Genomic DNA, 21,115 nt, shown 5'->3' on the forward strand with positions numbered 1-21,115 from the left:
GAGGAAGGGTAAGAGGGAAATGGGGCGGTAGTTGGAGGGACAGGAAGGGTCAAGTGATGGTTTTTTGAGGAGTGGTGTGACTACAGCATGCTTGAAGGTGTCAGGGACAGTTGCAGTGGAGAGAGAGAGGTTAAGGATATGACAGATGGAGGGGGTGTCAGTAGGAGAGATGGTGTTAAGTAAGTTGGTGGAGATGGGGTCAGAGGAGCAGGTGGTGCATTTCGAGGAGGAAAGAAGATGGGCGGTTTCCTCTTTGGTGATCTCAGGAAACGAGGAGAAGGAGGCCTGGGTTGGTTGGTTGAGGGAGTGGGTTATAAGGTGAAGAGGAGGAGATGGTTTGGTGGTGAATTCGAGGTTGATCTTCTGCACCTTGTTGTAGAAGTAGTCAATCAGTGAGTGAGGAGAGAGTGAGGGGGGGGGGAGCCGGAGGGCAGTTTGAGGAGGGAGTTAAGGGTGGCGAAGAGACGACGAGGGTTAGAGCTGAGGGAATTAGTCAGTTGGGTGTAATAGTCCTGTTTTGCGAGGAATAGGGAGGACTGGAAGGAGGATAGCATGAATTTGTAGTGAATGAAATCAGTATGGATGCGAGATTTCCTCCAGAGGCGTTCAGCCGCTCGGGCACAGGAGCGAAGTAACGGGTGCAAGGGGTCAGCCAGGGCTGGGGATTAGTACGCCTTGAGGCATATTTTCAAAGCACTTAGCCTTCCAAAGTTCCATAGGTTTCTATGGAACTTTGGAAGGCTAAGTGCTTTGAAAATATGCCTCCTTGTGGGACGGGAGATGGATGGTGCAAGGGTGTCCAGTGCAGAGGAGAGAGTGGCATTGTAAGTGGAGACAGCCTTGTCGACAGACTTGGAGGACATGATGGAAGGGAGGAGATTAGAGATACTAGAGGATAAGGTGGGAGAGTCGACAGCCTGGAGATTCCTGGAAGTATTGGTTAGTGTTGGGCGGGACTGAGGGGGAGGGTGACGGTGATCAGGTGATGGTCAGAGAGAGGAAGAGCTGAGGCGCAGAAATTGAAGGGTGAGCAGGTAGAGGAGAGGACGAGGTCAAGACAGTGGCCAGATTGGTGAGTAGGGGTGGTGGAGCTCAGTTGGAGGTTGAAGGAGGAGGTTAGAGTGAGGAACTGAGAAGCGTATGAGTCTGATGGGTTATCAATGTGTATGTTAAAGTCTCCAAGAATGAGGGATGGGGATGAGGGCTCAAGAAAAACAGAGAGCCAGGCATCAAGTCGGTAAGGAAGGAAGAGAGGGACTTATCAGGGGGGCGGTAAATGACTGCAACTCTGAGTGGCAGCGGGTAGAATAGATGGATGGAATGAACTTCAAAGGATGAGAAGCAGTGAGACTGCGGTAGGAGGAGAGGTTGAAAACTGCAGGAGGGCGAAAGTAGTAACCCAACGCCGCCACCGCGGCCAACTGGGCGGGGAGAATGAGAGAAAAGATAACCTCCATGGCATAGGGCAGCGACTGATGCAGAGTCGTCTGGGGTGAGCCAGGTTTCAGTTAGGGTGAGCAGTTGAAGGAGATGAAGCCTCTCCTGAGTCGAGTTTACTAATCTCTCCCCTCCTATCCAGTATCTCTCTTTTGGGTTTCTGCACCTCAAGTGCATCACTCTGCACTTCTTGACATTAAATTTTAATTGAGCTAAAGAACTATTTTTATTTTTAAATTGCAGTGCTCAGTAATGCTGTAGTGTCCTTTAGACCAAATGTCTCTGGATTGGAACTGCAGCAGTCTCACATCATAGCACAGGCCCTCCCTACCTTCAGATTCTCACAGCATTAAACATTCCCTGCTGGGAAAACAAAGGTGTTATACTGATGACACTTATCTTAGCTGTTTGTCTGCAGGGGGGGCAGGCGAGTGCTTGGTCTGCAATGCCTCCAGACCAGAGCTCAGGTGATTAGTGCAAAGTGATTAAAACAACAGGCTCTCTGTCTTTATCCCCAAGGTGGAACCACGTTTCACATTTTCAAGCTTTTTCAAGGGGATGTATGTAAAATCTGTTAAATAAAACTACAGACATACTAATAAATGCTTTTAAACTCTTGGCTTACTTAACGTTACATATATTCTATTGAAATTTAAACTATAAATTACAATTCTTGGCTTACCGGGAGAGACTACTCTGCTCGCTCCTCCCTACTACTGTGAACCAGTAAAATGTCCTGTATTTGTATTACCTCTACACCTAATCCACCCTGCAGCATCACCTCCTACTACTGCTGATTTAAAGGGCCAGCCACTCAATCTCTTTATTGAGCCCGTATGGGTGTACTGTGTTCCAGGTATATATAAATCTCTGTTCTTTCTGTGTCAGTATAGAAGTAATATCCCCTCCCCACCTGAGCTGTACTCGTGTCAATACTACATACTGTAAATCTGCTTCTGTATGTTTATAAGTACACCAATGATTCACCAATGGTGCTTCCACTTTATTAATCCGAATGTTGCTCAGGTGCTCACCAATGCGAAGCTTAATTTTTCTGCGAGTATGGCCAATATACGACTTCTGGCAAGGGCAACAAATCGCATAAACAACTTGAGTCGTGTTACAGTCAGTTTTAAACCGCAGATGAAATAATTTGCCCGTAACTGGATTTATAACGCTGTTCACTGTCATAGCATGACTGCAATATCTACAACTAGTAAAACATGCCCGTTTCTGGTGCCAATGAAACGGGCGCTAGCACGGTTTTCCTCCTGAACCCCCTCCTCCCCCCCTACTCACCGGCGTTGCTTGTGTTGTGGCTGCGAGGCCCAGGAACTGTTCTCATGCCTCCGATGCCCCGGATTCGCCACTTGCGTCCTGGCTCCACCTCCTCATGACACGTTTGTTCCCTACGTCTCCCGAACCCTCTCCTCCCCCCTTACTCACCGGCGTTGCTTGTGTTGCGGCTGCAGGGCCCTGGAACTGTTCTCATGCCTCCGATGCCCCGGATTCGCCACTTGCGTCCTGGCTCCACCTCCTCATGACCTGTTCGTTCCCTATGTCTCCCGAACCCCCTCCTCCCCCCCCTACTCACCGGCGTTGCTTGTGTTGCGGCTGCGGGGCCTGGGAACTGTTGTCATGCCTCCGATGCCCCGGATTCGCCACTTGCGTCCTGGCTCCACCTCCTCATGACCCATTCGTTCCCTACGTCAGTTCGGTCGTGACGTTGGTCGTGACGTCATCACGGTGGACGCAAGGGTGTAACAGACAGGTATGGCCAGTGGAGAGGCTTCACCACCATGAATCCACAAACCCTTCACGAAAGTGGGTGGAGCTTGAGTGGCTTCATTCGAAAGTTGAGGTTGCGAATTATGTCCAGATGGGGCGTGGCTGAGGGCGGGTGTATGAGTGAGAGTGAGAATGAGTGGTGTGAGAGGCTGCAACAGTACAGGGCTTCAGTGTTTCCCTGCCACACAGTGAGCTTCAGAATTGGAGGTGAGAATTATTTATATAGATTATGGCACTGGCTGTGTCCTGGCACCTCAGATACATTTCCAAAACCTCTAAATATGGATAGCATTTCCCCCATGTTTTTACTTCTTTTGTAAGTAATCTGAGGTCTATTTCTCAACTGCGGATGCAGCTGTAAAATAGACCAATGTTTCTGTATGCTTTTAGATATAGCAATGTCTGTGGGGGAGAAGGGTAAAACACATTGTAATTTACTATAAGTATTATGTTTAATGCTGTGAGAATCGGAAGGCAGGGAGGGCGTGTGCTATGATGTGAGACTGCTGCAGTTCCAATCCAGAGACATTTGGTCTAAAGGACACTACAGCACTACTGAGCACTGCAATTTAAAAATAACAAAAAAAGTTCTTTAGCTGGGTTATATATTTTTTTAGTCTGGTGGAATTGTTGGAAACTGTTGATTTACCCACACCAGGTTGATTTCATTGAAACATTTCTACTGATTAAATTTTAACTGCCAGACCCTCGACCATTCTTCTAACTTTTGGAGATTCCTTCTTATTATTTCTACTTCCTCAAGGGTATCCACTCTATTGGCAAAAAGGCAAACCTTTCCTTCCAACCCTTCAGCAATATCTCTCACAAATATATTAAGCAGAATAGGCCCCAGCACCGACCCCTGAGGAACTCCACTGCTCACTTTCCTTTCCTCCGAGCGGATTCCATTTACCACCACCCTCTGCCACCTGTCATTCAACCAGTTTCCTATCCAGTTCACCACTTTTGGTCCTAAGTTCAGCCCTTTCAGCTTATTCATAAGTCTTCTGTGGGGGACCATATCAAAGGTTTTGATGAAATCCAAGTAGATTACATCTAGGGCTCATCCTTCATCCAGTTCTTTGGTCACCCAAAGAAGTCAATAAGATTTGTTTGGCAGGATTTTCCTTTGTTAAAGACATGTTGCCTCGGGTCCTGTAACCCGTTGGCTTCTAGAAAATTAACTATCCTTTCTTTCAGTAGCGACTCGATTATTTTTCCTACTACCAATGAGAGAGACTTACCGGTCTGTAGTATCCCACTTTCCCCTGTCTCCACTTTTGTGAAGAGGGACCACGTTCGCTCATCTCCAATCTCGTGGAACCTCTCCTATCTCTAAAGATCTGTTAAATAAATCCTTAAGAGCTCCTGCCTGGACCGCTCTGAGCTCCCTTACCAGCTTATTTTCGAAAGAGAAGGCCAGCCATCTTCCAACACAAATTGGGAGATGGCCAGCCATCTCTCAAGGCCGGCGAAATCGGCATAATCAAAAACTGATTTTGGCCGGCCTCAACTGCAGTCCGTCGCGGAGCCGGCCAAACTTCAAGGGGGCGTTTCGGCAGGGTACAGAAGGCGGGATGGGGGCGTGGTACAAGATGGCCGACTTTGCCCAATAATGGAAAAAAGAAAGCTGGCCCTGACGAGCATTTGGCTGACTTTACTTGGTCCCTTTTTTTCAGGTCCAAGTCCCAAAAAAGTGCCCGAACTGACCAGATGACCACCGAAGGGAATTGGGGATCACCTCCCCTGACTCCCCCAGTGGTCACTAACCCCCACCCTCAAAAAAACAACTTTAAAAACTTTTTTTGCCAGCCTCTATGCAGCCTCAAATGTCATACCCAGCTCCCTGACAGCAGTATGCAGGTCCCTGGAGCAGTTTTTAGTGGGTGCATTGCACTTCAGGCAGGTGGACCCAGGCCCATTCCCCCCTACCTGTTACACGTGGTGATAAATGGGAGCCCTCCAACCCCCCCCCCCACCAAAACCCACTGTACCCACATCTAGGTGCCCCTCTTCACCCATAAGGGCTATGGTAATGGTGTAGAGTTGTGGGTAGTGGGTTTTGTGGGGGATTTGGGGGGCTCAGCACCCAAAGTAAGGGAGCTATGCACCTGGGAGCTATTTTAATGTTTTTTTTTTTAATTTTTAGAAGTGCCCCCTAGGGTGCCCGGTTGGTGTCCTGGCATGTGAGGGGGACCAGTGCACTACAAATGCTGGCTCCTCCCAAGACCAAATGCCTTGGATTTGGCCGGGTTTGAGATGGCTGGCCTCGTTTTCCATTATCGGCAAAAACCGAGGGCGGCCATCTCTGACATTTGGCCGGCCCCAACCGTATTATCGAAACGAAAGATGGCCGGCCATCTCGTTCGAAAATACGGTTGGCCCCGCCCCTTCGCGGCACCATCCTTGGAGATGGGTGCCCTTAGAGATGGCCGACCCCGTTTGAAAATGCCCCTCCACGTATCCTGGGATGTATCCCATCCGGCCCCATAGCTTAGTCCACCTTCAGATTCTCCAGTTGTTTATAAACTCTTTCTTTCATAAACGGCGCTGTATCCACTCCATTCCCAGATATTCCCTTGGCAGCCGACCGCGGTCTTTCACCAGGATTTTCCTCCATGAACACCGAAGAGAAGTAGCTGTTTAGCACTTTGCTTTATTTTATTTATTTATTTAGATCATTTATACCCTGCTTTTTACCACAGTTTATCCTCTTCATACTTCACATAGCCATTCTCATTATCTTTCAATCTCGCAATTCCATTGCTATCTTTTCTCCTTTCTCCAACATATCTGAAAAAGGTCTTGTCACCTCTCTTTACATCTTTAGCTGTTTTTTCTTCTGCTTCCGCTAGCTGTATTTCCCTCTTCACTTGAGTTTATTCCGATAATCTTTTCCATGATCCTCTCATTGTATTCTTTTGTATTGTGACCAGCCTTCCCTGGTAAGGCAAACAATGTTGGCTGTGGGTTTTCTGAGAGTTGGTTGTCGGTAGTCGTGGCCCACACTCAGGAACTCCCTGCCAAAACCGGAAGGAAGTACAAAATAACTAACCTCATCTTCCGTCCTCAAAGGGCGGGAGAGGAATAAAAAACTAAGTTTAGGATAGATCCTGAATCTGAATGAGACCAGCTTGAATATTTGCAAAATATGTTTTATTCGTTTCCAAAAGAATTATGATACTTTTTTTTTTTACTTCAAAAATTTACTGCTTTGTTTAACTTTTAACACCCCAAAAAACAATATAATTAGTACACCTGAAAATTATAACAGAGTTTAAAAAGGGGTTGGACGGTTTCCTAAAGGACAAGTCCATAAACCGCTACTAAACGAACTTGGAAAAATCCAAAATTCCAGGAATAACATGTATAGAATGTTTGTACGTTTGGGAAGCTTGCCAGGTGCCCTTGGCCTGGATTGGCCGCTGTCGTGGACAGGATGCTGGGCTCGATGGACCCTTGGTCTTTTCCCAGTATGGCATTACTTATGTACTTATGTACTTATGATTTCTTAAATTTTTCCTTGTATAGGCAGAATAAACAGACCTATCTACATAAACATCAGATAAGTTCCTTTTCTTACATTTACTCTATCTATTAACCCGTTGCAACTGTTATTTGTTTTTCTCCTTGCAACCAGCAAGAATTTGATACTTTGTTGTCCCTTTTTTTTGTCTTTTCAGATTCCCTTTGGCGACTCCGGACTTCCCTCAGGTAAGTATAAGTTTAGGATTTACTTCTCAGTTCAGGTTAAAGTAAATTAAACAGTGCCTCCTTAGATGTTACTTAGCTGTATTTCATTTTCTCCGCGCAAATGATGAAATTCAATCTTTTCTTGCATGGGGGCCCAGACACGTCTTCAGGCTCTTGATTTTCCCGTTTTTCTTCCTCCTTCACCTCACACTTAATTAAATAAAATGGAAAGAAGACCCTACCTCCTTAACTCCTTTAACCTATAAGACTGTAAGTGGCATTTAAATGGACCTTAAAATACTGGGGCAGATAACCTATGGAAATAAAAATAATCAAAAAGCACCTCACTTCCGGGCCTATTCTATCACTTAAATTTCCCTATACTGAAAAAGAAAATACAAATACACTATTAGACAAACTAAAAGAACATACTACAAAACCAAAATAGGACCAAACTACAAGGACACACACAAACTCTTCTCACTCATAAACAATCTTCTAAATACTACACCAGTCACCTCTAACAGCACAGACAGCCCATCCGCAACCAATCTTGCGAATTACTTCAATGAAAAAATTATAAAGCTCCGACGCATGACACCTACCAACATCACTGAATACACAAGGTCTCTCATAGGAATTGTTCATGCAGCATTTTCAGTCTTTCTTTTAATCTTTATCTTGAGAGGATCCTCTGTCTTTATCATTGTCCATCCGGGGGAATTTGCAGGTACCTCTACTGGTCCCTTGATCCTGGTATAGTGCGCCCAACCCTTCTCGACTGTCCTGACTGCAGTTTCAGTGGTCAGCAAGGTTTGATAAGGACCTTCCCAGGAGGGCTGTAGCTTGGACTCTTTCCAGGACTTGACCAGTACTCAATCTCCCAGCTGGATATTGTGAACAGCAAACTCAAGTGGTAGAGTCTGGACCAGTAACTCTTTTTTCCTTAAATGAGATTAAGAAGAAGACTGTGCCAGTATATAATTCTTTAAATACATATCTTTGGTTTCAAATGTGGGCAACCCCATTTTTCCTCCCATATAAGGTAACCCAAACAACATTTCATAGGGGGAAATTCCCAAGTCCCATCGGGGTGCAGTCCCAACTCTTAGTAGTGCAATTGATAAGCACTTTGTCCAGGGTAATTTGGTTTGTAGCATTATTTAGGAAATCTGCTTTTTCAATGTTTGATTCATTCTCTCCCCTTTACCAGAGGAGGGTGGGTGCCACGGGGTGCGGAAGTGCCAAGTAATTCCCAGATCCTCTATCACTCCCTGCAGGATTTTTGAGGTAAAATGGATCCCTTGGTCCGAATCTATATTTTCCACTAAGCCATATCTGGGAATTATTTGTTCCAAGATTATCTTTGACACCCTTTGTGCTGTGGTTGAGGCCATTGTAATTGCCTCTACCCAGTTGGTCAGATGATCCACAATTACCAGTAAATATTTGAATCTCTGCACCAGAGGTAGTTCTGTAAAATCCACTTGTATACTTTGAAAAGTTCTAAGCCCTGGTTCCCTTACCCCAGGGATAGCTTTTCTAAGTACCTTTTTATTCATTTTCTGACATATCACACATCTTTCACAAATTTGTTTAGCCACAGTATACATTCCCAAGCCTCCATATCTTCTTAGTACTGCATCACACAGGGCCTGAGTCCCCCAATGACTCCACAGATGCAGTATGGCCATCACCTCTCTCAGACAGCTTTGTTTAACATTTGCCTGCTATCAGGCAAAACCTACTTTCCTTCTTCTGTCTGTACAGCCCCTAGCTGGATAAGCTCATCTTTCTCTTCCCTAGTGAAATAGGGTAACTTCTGCTTCTGGGATCGTAGAGATTAGGACACATATTTTTGTTGGCTGTTCCTGGAAAGCAACCTCCTTAGCCGCTTCATCGGCTAACCTGTTTATAAGTACATAAGTACATAAGTAGTGCCATACTGGGAAAGACCAAAGGTCCATCTAGCCCAGCATCCTGTCACCGACAGTGGCCAATCCAGGTCAAGGGCACCTGGCACGCTCCCCAAACGTAAAAACATTCCAGACAAGTTATACCTAAAAATGCGGAATTTTTCCAAGTCCATTTAATAGCGGTCTATGGACTTGTCCTTTAGGAATCTATCTAACCCCTTTTTAAACTCCGTCAAGCTAACCGCCCGTACCACGTTCTCCGGCAACGAATTCCAGAGTCTAATTACACGTTGGGTGAAGAAAAATTTTCTCCGATTCGTTTTAAATTTACCACACTGTAGCTTCAACTCATGCCCTCTAGTCCTAGTATTTTTGGATAGCGTGAACAGTCGCTTCACATCCACCCGATCCATTCCACTCATTATTTTATACACTTCTATCATATCTCCCCTCAGCCGTCTCTTCTCCAAGCTGAAAAGCCCTAGCCTTCTCAGCCTCTCTTCATAGGAAAGTCGTCCCATCCCCACTATCATTTTCGTCACCCTTCGCTGTACCTTTTCCAATTCTACTATATCTTTTTTGAGATACGGAGACCAGTACTGAACACAATACTCCAGGTGCGGTCGCACCATGGAGCGATACAACGGCATTATAACATCCGCACACCTGGACTCCATACCCTTCCTAATAACACCCAACATTCTATTCGCTTTCCTAGCCGCAGCAGCACACTGAGCAGAAGGTTTCAGCGTATCATCGACGACGACACCCAGATCCCTTTCTTGATCCGTAACTCCTAACGCGGAACCTTGCAAGACGTAGCTATAATTCGGGTTCCTCTTACCCACATGCATCACTTTGCACTTGTCAACATTGAACTTCATCTGCCACTTGCACGCCCATTCTCCCAGTCTCGCAAGGTCCTCCTGTAATCGTTCACATTCCTCCTGCGACTTGACGACTCTGAATAATTTTGTGTCATCGGCGAATTTAATTACCTCACTAGTTATTCCCATCTCTAGGTCATTTATAAAAACATTAAAAAGCAACGGACCCAGCACAGACCCCTGCGGGACCCCACTAACTACCCTCCTCCACTGAGAATACTGGCCACGCAATCCTACTCTCTGCTTCCTATCTTTCAACCAGTTCTTAATCCATAATAATACCCTACCTCCGATTCCATGACTCTGCAATTTCTTCAGGAGTCTTTCGTGCGGCACTTTGTCAAACGCCTTCTGAAAATCCAGATATACAATATCAACCGGCTCCCCATTGTCCACATGTTTGCTTACCCCATCAAAAAAATGCATTAGATTGGTGAGGCAAGACTTCCCTTCACTAAATCCGTGCTGACTTTGTCTCATCAGTCCATGTTTTTGTATATGCTCTGCAATTTTATTCTTAATAATAGCCTCCACCATCTTGCCCGGCACCGACGTCAGACTCACCGGTCTATAATTTCCCGGATCTCCTCTGGAACCCTTCTTAAAAATCGGAGTAACATTGGCTACCCTCCAGTCTTCCGGTACTACACTCGATTTTAGGGACAGATTGCATATTTCTAACAGTAGCTCCGCAAGTTCATTTTTTAGTTCTATTAATACTCTGGGATGAATACCATCAGGTCCCGGTGATTTACTACTCTTCAGCTTGCTGAACTGACCCATTACATCCTCCAAGGTTACAGAGAATTTGTTTAGTTTCTCCGACTCCCCCGCTTCAAATATTCTTTCCGGCACCGGTGTCCCCCCCAAATCCTCCTCGGTGAAGACCGAAGCAAAGAATTCATTTAATTTCTCCGCTACAGCTTTGTCCTCCTTGATCGCCCCTTTAACACCATTTTCGTCCAGCGGCCCAACCGACTCTTTGGCCGGTTTCCTGCTTTTAATGTATCTAAAAAAATTTTTACTATGTATTTTTGCTTCCAACGCTAATTTCTTCTCAAAGTCCTTTTTTGCCCTCCTTATCTCCGCTTTGCATTTGGCTTGGCATTCCTTATGATCTATCCTGTTACTTTCAGTTGGTTCTCTTCTCCATTTTCTGAAGGATTGTTTTTTGGCTCTAATGATTTCCTTTATCTTACTGTTTAGCCACGCCGGCTGACGTTTAGTCTTTTTTCCCTTTTTTCTAATACGTGGAATATATTTGTCCTGAACCTCCAGGATGGTGTTTTTAAACAGCATCCACGCCTGATGCAAGTTTTTTACTCTGCGAGCTGCTCCTTTCAGTCTTTTTTTCACCATTTTTCTCATTTTGTCGTAATCACCTTTTCTATAGTTAAACGCTAGTGTACTTGATTTCCTAGTTTCACTTCCTTCAATGCCAATATCAAAACCGATCATATTATGATCACTGTTATCAAGCGGCCCTCGTATCGTTACCCCCTGCACTAGATCATGAGCACCACTAAGGACTAAGTCTAGTATTTTTCCTTCTCTTGTCGGCTCCTGAACTAGCTGTTCCATGAAGCTGTCCTTGATTTCATCAAGAAATCTTATGTCCCTTGCGTGTACAGATGTTACATTAACCCAGTCTATATGCGGGTAATTGAAATCCCCCATTATTATTGTGTTGCCCAGTTTGTTTGCGTCCCTGATTTCCTTTAACATTTCCGCATCCGTCTGTTCGTCCTGGCCAGGCGGACGGTAGTACACTCCTATCACTATCCTTTTCCCCTTTGCACATGGAATTTCAATCCACAGTGATTCCAAGGAGTGTTTTGTTTCCTGCAGAATTTTCAATCTATTTGATTCAAGGCTCTCGTTAATATACAATGCTACCCCTCCACCAATCCGATTCACCCTATCACTACGATATAATTTGTACCCTGGTATGACAGTGTCCCACTGGTTATCCTCCTTCCACCAGGTCTCAGAGATGCCTATTATATCTAATTTTTCATTTAGTGCAATATATTCCAACTCCCCCATCTTATTTCTTAGGCTCCTGGCATTCACATATAGACATTTCAAACTATGTTTGTTGTTCCTAAGTACATCATGCTTAGTACTTGACAGTATTAATTGGCAATCTTTTGTCTGACTTTTATTGTTATTTAAAGATACCCGATCTACTACAATCTCTTTTGCAACCTCACTATCAGGATACTCTATCTTCCCTGTTATGGTGATATCTTTGAAAGATACCTTATCCCGAACCATGCTCTTTTGAGCGACTGTCGGCCTTCCCCCCATTTCTAGTTTAAAAGCTGCTCTATCTCCTTCTTAAACGCCGATGCCAGCAGCCTGGTCCCACTCTGGTTAAGATGGAGCCCATCCTTTCGGAATAGGCTCCCCCTTCCCCAGAATGTTGCCCAGTTCCTAACAAATCTAAAGCCCTCCTCCCTGCACCATCGTCTCATCCACGCATTGAGACTCTGGAGCTCTGCCTGTCTCTTGGGCCCTGTGCGTGGCACAGGTAGCATTTCAGAAAATGCTACCCTGGAGGATCTGGATTTCAGCTTTCTACCTAAGAGCCTAAATTTTGCTTCCAGAACCTCTCTCCCACATTTTCCTATGTCATTAGTACCCACATGTACCAAGACAGCCGTCTCCTCCCCAGCACTAGGGTAAATAATTTCTGATGCCCTGGGACATGCACCACTGCAATCTCCCTTGGCAGCAACAGATTCTTGAGCACCTGTGTCACTAATTTCTCATGTCCCAATTCTTTTCCTCTACTTGTGATTAATCCCCTTTTCTTTCTATATTTTCCCAAAAGTGTATTTCCCCAAAGGCATATTGTGAATCAGTATAGATGGTTCCATCCTGTTCTTTCAGGATTAATAATGCCTGACTCAAGGCATACAGCTCACAGATCTGAGCTAAACATGTATTGGGCAGTCTTTCTGCTTCCAATACTTTCTGAGTATTTCCTTCTATTACTGCATATCCACTATGTCTTTTTCCCTCCAAGACCCAGGAAGATCTATCCACAAATAATTGTCTCCCTGTGTGCAAAGGCCTATCCCTTAAATCTGGCCTGATTTTTGTCTGATATTCAATGATTTCTAAACAGTCATGTGATATGTCTTGATCCCCGCTCTACCCTTTTGATAGGAAGGAAGCTGGATTAACATAATTATCTGTAGTCTGGACTAAATCATCCTTTTCCATTAATTCAAGTGTACAGCGCTGCGTATGTCTAGTAGCGCTTTAGAAATGATAAGTAGTAGTAATAATATGGGTTCATACTTTAACAACCTAGAATCAATTAGCCACCTGTGGGCTCTCTGAGCAAGTATGGTTCTGTGTTTCTTCCCTCCCCATCTTAATCTATCAGTGGGATTATCCACAGCCTACAAGATCCTCTCAGAACTAAGAATTTCCTTAACTCTTTCTCTATTTTTGGGAGCTGTGTTTCTACAATTCCTTGTATTCTTTTCTGGATTTATTCACCTCTGTCCTTCACTGATTAAATGTTCCAGATATTTCACCTCTTTTTCCACATACTGTAATTTTGTTTTGGTCACTCACAGACCCTGCTCTCCCAGAAAATTTAGCAAATTATCAGTGACTTCTTTCACTCTATTTTTCTTTCTCCCCCATAATCCAATAAATCATCTACATACTGGAGAAGGGTGGATTCAGGTTGCAACTGCAACCTTTCCAGAACCTGCTCTAAAACCTGCCCTAACCTATATGTTCCACCCGGTTTAAGAACCAGGAGAACTGGAGTGTTAAAAGGGGACATGCAAAGCTTAACTAACTTATCTTTTATTAATTGTTCTATCACTGGTTGCAGATCCTTTCTTCCTTCAGAGGAAATAGGGTATTGGTTTTTTTCCCCATGTATATCACTTCACTCGCCTGCTTCTGTTTACTTTTTAATGGAGGAACTTTTAATCCCTCCCTCCTGATCCCCTTCTCTGACCCATACCCCAGGATCAATTCCCTTTTCATCTTCTGCAGTAAAATTATTAATTTTACTAGTTATTTGCCTGTCTCTGACTGCATCCCCAGACCTAATTGTGCGATTCTCTGCTCTAATCACCGTTTTTCCATCAGGGAAACTGAAAATCCTTCCCCTCCCACTCTCCTCACACAGACTTCTGTGATTGTAGTTTGACTCCGTTAGCTCTGGTTGCTCTGGTTCCATAGAATCCATGAGAGAGAAAACTTTTTCTTCTCTCTCTAACTTAAAATGCCTTCTCTCCCCACATTCCACACCTCTAGATCGGAAGGCCATCCACTGGGGATTTCTGTCCCTAGGAATCTCCCCGCCCCTCCCTTTTTCTACTTCTCTGTTTCTTAAACATCCTAATTTCTAGTGTCAATTCTTTTATTTCTGCTCTGTCGGTATATTTCTCCCTGTGTCTCCCTCCCTTCTGGGGAACTGTCTATTTTTAAAGCGGCAGTTCTTATCACAGCTCTCTCCTCTCCTATAAAGAGGACTTAACTTCTAAAATGGACATCAGTTCTGCCCATGTATAATACTCTGTTTTGACCATTCAAAACAGCAGTAGTGAACCATTTTCTTCCTGTCCTTTTCTCTTGTACAAGATTAATTTTGCCATATCCCCTCCCCCTATGGACTATTTTGGGAGGAATACCTGAAGGAGTCCACCTTCCCTTTTTTATTCCTGGCTAGCCTATTTCCCATTGTGAGCATCCAGAAGTCTTTCAGCTCTCAATTTTTATTTAATCCGTCTCCGGCCGTTTCCCTTGCAGAAATACAGAACCATGCAGGACTCCACACTTGCTTCGTGTCTCTGACACGTCTCACTTCACACACTTCTGTTCTCACAATCCCAGTCACATTCCGGCCACCCAATACTTTAATAGTCAATTTTCTTACCTTGGTTCTGTGCACAGATTTTGCTTGGCCGATTGATCAATGTGCCTACAAATCTTTATCTCGATTCACCAATTCTAGTGTCTCGGGATCAGGTGTCAGTCAGGAACCTCGATTCCCCGCTACAAACCCAGGGACTATTGAAATCAATAGAACGCGTCTTTCCCTTGGTCAGCAGCCAGCCACCGATGTCTCTGATGACTTTATCTCGGACGAGCCCCCAAATTGTTATAAACAGCCCCCAGATAACCTGAGAACTTATACAAAAAAAAAGAACTTATAAAACCAGATTTGGTGAAACAGATCTTAATTAATTTATTATTTCAAAATACACCTTTGAAAAGATGGTTGTCTCTAGAAGCAAGAGGCACACCCCTTCTTAATGTTTACAGGTTTTATACCCTTTCTTTTTAGTTACATTAAGTATCTACCCCTCAGTTTTTAATTGGATATTGATCACATTTACCAACCCCTAATACATCATTGTTAATTATCATATGACAGTCCTCTAAAAAATTTCCATCACCCTAGCAGCTGAGCCCCTATCCATAGTTAGTTCTGCTTGGTCTGCATTTTTTGTATGTTTAAACCTTTATGTAAGAGCTTTGCATAGTTCAGCACATGACATATTCCATCTTCCCCTTTGTCCATAGTCTTACAACTTCATGGTCTCATGCTTAGATATATTGTTGTTTCAGCTCTTTGGGCTTCTTACCCCTCCTTTCTTCTTTATCTGTCTCAGCACTTTTATCACTTTGCACACATTACTTTAAACTAACAGTTTCTTTTGTTAATGATTTTAGAAAGCTATACTATGGTGGTTTCTGTTAGGAAGGGCCTACAGAAGTATAGTCCATCCCTAAGGAGTTCCTTTCTACCAGGGCATGTTATTTTTGTAATTATGTTAAATTAAAAAGCAATATATTTACATATTTCTCACACATAGGTGGACACCTACCCGGATATTGTAAACACTTCCTCCATCTATGAGCACTATATCCAGCATTCACCCTTCTCTCGTGGGTTCTGTTGGACAATGGTGGGACATTTAGACTGCCTCTGGACAGAACTTCTGCATGAAGGAAGCCCCTACCTCATTATTCAATACATATCTGTGAAATAGTAGTAATAAAAAAAAGCAAAGTGCATTTTTACAATATACTACTACTGCATTCAAAAAACAAAAAGGAGCAAGTTCCCACATGCCATCTTTTTCTTTTGATGTAGGCACAGGAGAAAGAAAAAGATGTGAAATGCTCCCAGTTTTAACCTAATTAATGTTTTTTTTTAATTGTACTTATAAATAGTAAGTCTGATTGTTACGTAACTGATGCTCATAACCATAGGAGGAGTGGCCTAGTGGTTAGGGTGGTGGACTTTGGTCCTGAGGAACTGAGTTCGATTCCCACTTCAGGCACAGGCAGCTCCTTGTGACTCTGGGCAAGTCACTTAACCCTCCTTTGCCCCATGTAAGCCGCATTGAGCCTGCCATGAGTGGGAAAGTGCGGGGTACAAATGTAACAAAAATAAAAATAGGCGCCCCGTATAAGAGGCTTGGGGAGGCTAAGCCTCCTCAACCTGAACCACAAACTTACCTGCCTGCCAAACCCACTGCCTCTCTCCTCCCATCCACCCCTGATCTGCAAACGTTTCGCTCCCTCCCGCTGCATTGCTGCTACCGGACACACGCTCATATACAATGATAGAAGAGCGCAGGACCCGGCTCTCTGCAGCGCCGCTAGCGTTTCTTATGCCGGTCCAGGAAGTTTACATCAGAAGAGGCAGAACCATCACAGGAAGTGCTAGCGATGCTGTAGAGTCAGGTCCCGTGCTAATAAGCAATGATAGAAGAGCGCGGGACCAGTGGCAGAGATACAAGAAGAAGGAAGACTGAAGTGCTGCAGTTGCAGGTGGCAGTGAATAGGTGGGGAGGAACAGGAACTGCAGCCGACTCCACACAAGATGGGGCAACAGCCAGTGAAGAACCGAGATGCGCAGGGTAACGGTTACTGCCACCCCCTCAGGCCCGACAGGAGCCAGCTGACCGGCGCAGACACAATCCCCGATCTGCGATCCAGTCGCCGAAGCCAAGCGAACATACAGGCGATCAAATCAATACAGACAACCAGCGGAGGTGGTGTTGGAAAAACAGAAGGTGATAGCGAACGGCTGGGAGGGACTGAATAGTGATGGAGAGTAGAGAAGAGAGACAGAGAGACAATGGGCATTGCAGGCACTGCTGGATGATAGGGGTATGAGGTATGTGGAGAAACAGAGGAGATATTGGTTGCAGGGAGAGACAGAGAGGAGGTGAGAGAGGCAGAAGTAAAACTGCATGGGGGGGGAGAAGGGGCAATGCTGGATGGTGTGGGTAAGGGAAAGAGACAGAGATGAGATACTTTATGGTGGTAGGGGTGAGAAAGAGAGACAAGAGAGGGGATGCAGGATGGCAGGTGTGAGAAAGAAGAGAGGTAATGCTGGATGGTGGCGGGAGAGTGAGAGAGAAGATACTGGATTGCAGGTGATAGAAATAGAAACAGAGGAGATGCTGGATGACAGGGGTAGAGAGGGGAGATGCAATGCTGGATGGTGGTGGGAGAAAGAGAGACAGGAAACATGCTGGATGGCAGGTGATAGAAACAGAAAAGGAGGAGATGCTGGATGGCAGAGGTAAGGAGAGAGGAGATGCTGAATGGCAGTGGGAGAGATGAAGAAGCTAGTGAAAGACTGAGGAATAAGAGAAAGGAGAATGGTAGGACCAGAGTGAGGAAAAGAGATGAAAACCTGTAGGTAGGTGCAGTAAAAAAAGGGAGATGGAAGACAGGATAATATGAGCGAAATCTGAATGGCTAGGTAACAAAAAATGGAAGAAAGCTGAAAGGAACAGATTAGTGTTGATGTTAGTTGTTATGGAAGAGGTGAAGAAGACAGAAGAGAAAAAATGGCACTTGGACAGGAGACCCATGGAAAGAGAGTTAAAAGAAAACAGAGAAGCAGTAACCAGAGACCAGGACCAACACAATTAGAACGGGCAGACAGCAAAGGTAGAAAATTTTTTTTTATTTTTAATTTAGGATGAAGTAATGTGGCAGCCATGTTAGTCCACTTTAAAAGTTAATAAATAGTTACAAAAATTAAAAAAAAAATAAGGTGACACCTTTGTATTGGATTAAATACATTGTTGTGACTAGCTTTCGGAGATCAAAACCTAATTCTCCAGGTCAGGACAGTATGCTCGTTCTGACTTAAAGGAGTTTTTGGCCTCTTAAAACTAGCCAAAAAGTCAAATAAGAAGGTATCAGCTTATTTTTTGGTTTTGTTTTATTTGCTAATTTTGGTCGATAATAAAAGGAGCTCATTGTGAACACTATCCACCCTAAAAGGGTGTTTTGTGGCTCTACATGAGAATTGTAGTATTATGATCCCTTGTTTCATATTGTTGACGGTCTGCATTTTCCGTATGGGTGGTATATTGGTGTATTAGGTTCTGCCCAGTGTAATATTTATGGTACAGTAAGGTTATGAGTGTGTTTTTGCACAAAGTTGTGCATAGTGTTTTGCAGTTGAGCAATTGTGGTTAGTATATGCTTTGAGCAACCACTTTATTGTTTGACATATGATACATATCTAATATCTAAATTTAATAAAAGGTATTAATTGTGATTATTTTATTTTTACTTATTTTTTTTTTCTGTGTGTTGTCAGACAATTATGGATGTAAACCCCGCCCCTGGCCCCACCCCTTACCCGCCCCCTTTAGCCTCCCCAAACAGTTGGGCCACCGACCGCCTATGCATGATGTCTGTTTTGGTGGCCCTTTACTAGGTGAAAACATCTCTGCACGCATACAGGGAGCTCCTTATAGTTATCCCCTCCAAATGACACAATGATTTAAAATGTAGAACAAATTCGTACTGTAGCCGATGAAACCACGACTTCCTCTGTGTACATCCATATGCTGCACAAGCCAGCATGTTTGAAAATATAAGTGAGATGAAATGAAAATGCTACCAACAATATAGAACGGTAACGAGAATGCAGCAGCTCGCAAGCTTGCTTGCTTTGTTTTGAGTGTATTAGATGACGGCTGCGCGGGGAAGAGGAAACAGCGGCTAACCTCAGTGGCTTCAACGGTTTGACGTCATCCCATCTTTTTCTTCAACCTCCTTGGTCTTGCCCCATTGGAAACAGGAAGCTGCGTAAGAGGGGAGAGGGGCGTGGATCGCGACCAATTATCCAGCCTCCTTGTCCGGGATTGTAGCAGTCAGCGTGCGTGTGTTACTTGCTAGCACTTTAACGACAAATTTGAAGGTTCGACTGGGGTAGGGGTTGATAATGGGGCGCAGGCGGCAAGGGGAGGGGGAATGGAGGGAGGGATGCTGGCGCTGGGGGAGAGGAGCAGAGCAGAGTGGTGGAGAAAGTGGGTTTGAGAGAATGGAAAAGAGAGAGAGAGAACATTACCAGATGGGGGAGGCGGGGTCCGGGTCCGGGTCCGTCTCCGGCTCCTTGAATGCGTGTGACGAAGGATTCTCGGTTGGCGAGCAAGTGAAGAAGGCAACCAAATGTATCTGTTGCACGTGTAGTACATGTGATTTGGTATCTTTGCCTGCAATGCCTATTGTTATAACGTGCAGCAGAGTAACTTGCAAAGCTTAGGCACAGGCAATAGCGTGTAAAGTGCTTGAAAGTCATGTACATAACTGAAAAGTTGTCTAGTAGCTGGCATGTAGATGTATTTATTGGGCTTTATTAACCGCCTTTATGAAGAGATTCACCCAAGGCGGTGTACAGCAGGCAGGAAAGTCGTGTTAGGACTTGTAAGGTCCGATAGGATTGAGTAGTAGTGGATAATGTGCAGCAGTCAGGATGCAGGAGTGTTTACTGAACGAGTAGCATGACAGGCACCTTATGCCATGTCAGGGTATGTTGGAGACTACTTAATTTTTTAATTCACCATTAACACTCAAAAACATTTGTGCATTTAGAGGGAGATAGTGGGGGTGTGTGTGTATATTGCATTGGAGAATATTGATTGGATAATATGCGCTATAACAGTTCTCAGACTTTTTGTGTGGCACTCTTTTTAATTAGGGGGAAAAAAAGCGATAGCCCCCATTTCCCCCTATTTTTCTGCTCCAAGCCAACTTGTGTGACATTGACTGATGCTACTGAAGTCCCTGTTTTCTAGCAAGTCCCATGCAGGACATGTATTTCACTGGCCTGCTTAGGCTGATGATGTAGCTGTCTGAGGCTTTTTCCAGCTGTGGCTATGACCCCCCATGAATACTTTATTACCCTACAGTTCAGGAACTGCTGTTCTTTAGTATTAAAATAATGTGTATGGTGTTTTGGGATATCAGCTTGGGTTTGTTGGTCTTCTGTAGGCAGTGCATTTTGTCTAGCAAAAAAGGTGCCGGTACTCAAATGCCAGGCCACCCTTCAGGGGTGGAGTGATCATTGAGGGACCCACCCTACAATAGACAGGACCCCTGCAACCAGTCATAGAATCTATGACAAGGCAGAATTTGTATGTAGAACCTGAGCTCTTTCATTAAAATACGAGAACCATGGGTCAAGTTTAGCAGACAGTGGAAAAGGTGCCGGTACTCAGTACCCCCTCAAAGAAAAGCCCTGTCTATAGGTATTCTGCTGCAGTGACATTGTAGTATTCATTACTGTGATATTTAAAATGTTTATTTTGTTTTAAAAGAATAATTATGATTTTGACACATATGGTTGTGCTGATATATAATAGCATGAATTATAGCTGTCAATGGCCCATAAGCATGACTAAGTTGGGTCAAAACAAGAACAAAGGCATATCTTGCCCATTATTGTGTATCTGGTAGGAGAAATGCAAGAAACAGAGTATAAGTAACAGTTTTCTGGTTTCTTAACATTTTGTACTATGTAAACTTTATCACTGTTTTACAACAGAAACTAAGAGAAATGTGTTCATATTTGTTTTCCTTCAGACTACTGCTACTTAGGTGTTATCCTGCAAAAATGACAATTGTGAGTTTTGGGACTTGATATATTGCTGTTACATACAGGTACTTATTTGTACCTGGGGCAATGGAGAGTGAAGTAACTTGCCCAGAGTCACAAGGAGCTGCAGTGGGAATCGAACCCAGTTCCCCAGGATCAAAGTCCGCTGCACTAACTGCTAGTCTACTCCTCCACTCCACTTGAGAAAATATTTTAAATTGCTATGTTTGCATCTGCATGATTGAATAAGAGTATACCCTGAGTTTTGACCTACAGCTGATTTCAAAGGAGGTATTTGCAAAAAGTTGCTGCATCTACTTCTAAAAAGATATCTTTTTCATGGAATCAGTACATACTTTCTGTGAGCAGGAACATGGAGCTTTTGGAATTTCAAGTGACAGCCCATTGAGTGTCTTGGGAATGCATAGAGAGAATTGTTGCAAACACAGATTACAGTCTACCCCAGAGGCAGCTATATTTTGGCATTACACCTGTCT

General features: G+C 44.1%; 1 protein-coding gene across 2 annotated transcripts in view; it reads left to right on the plus strand.

Moving 5' to 3' along the window:
- The first annotated feature begins 18,850 nt into the window (after positions 1–18,850).
- The window catches only part of PC (pyruvate carboxylase), a 1,188,093-nt gene continuing 1,185,828 nt past the window's right edge, over positions 18,851–21,115 (plus strand). Inside the window, exon 1 of one of the 2 annotated variants that reach the window (XM_030220280.1) lies at positions 18,851–18,941. The gene's annotated coding sequence lies outside the window, so the exon portion shown is untranslated. The remainder of the gene's footprint in view (positions 18,942–21,115) is intronic. The other variant, XM_030220278.1, reaches the window with a different exon arrangement.

The sequence above is a fragment of the Microcaecilia unicolor genome, chromosome 11 (genome assembly GCF_901765095.1).
Source record: "Microcaecilia unicolor chromosome 11, aMicUni1.1, whole genome shotgun sequence".
Classification (NCBI taxonomy): domain Eukaryota; kingdom Metazoa; phylum Chordata; class Amphibia; order Gymnophiona; family Siphonopidae; genus Microcaecilia; species Microcaecilia unicolor.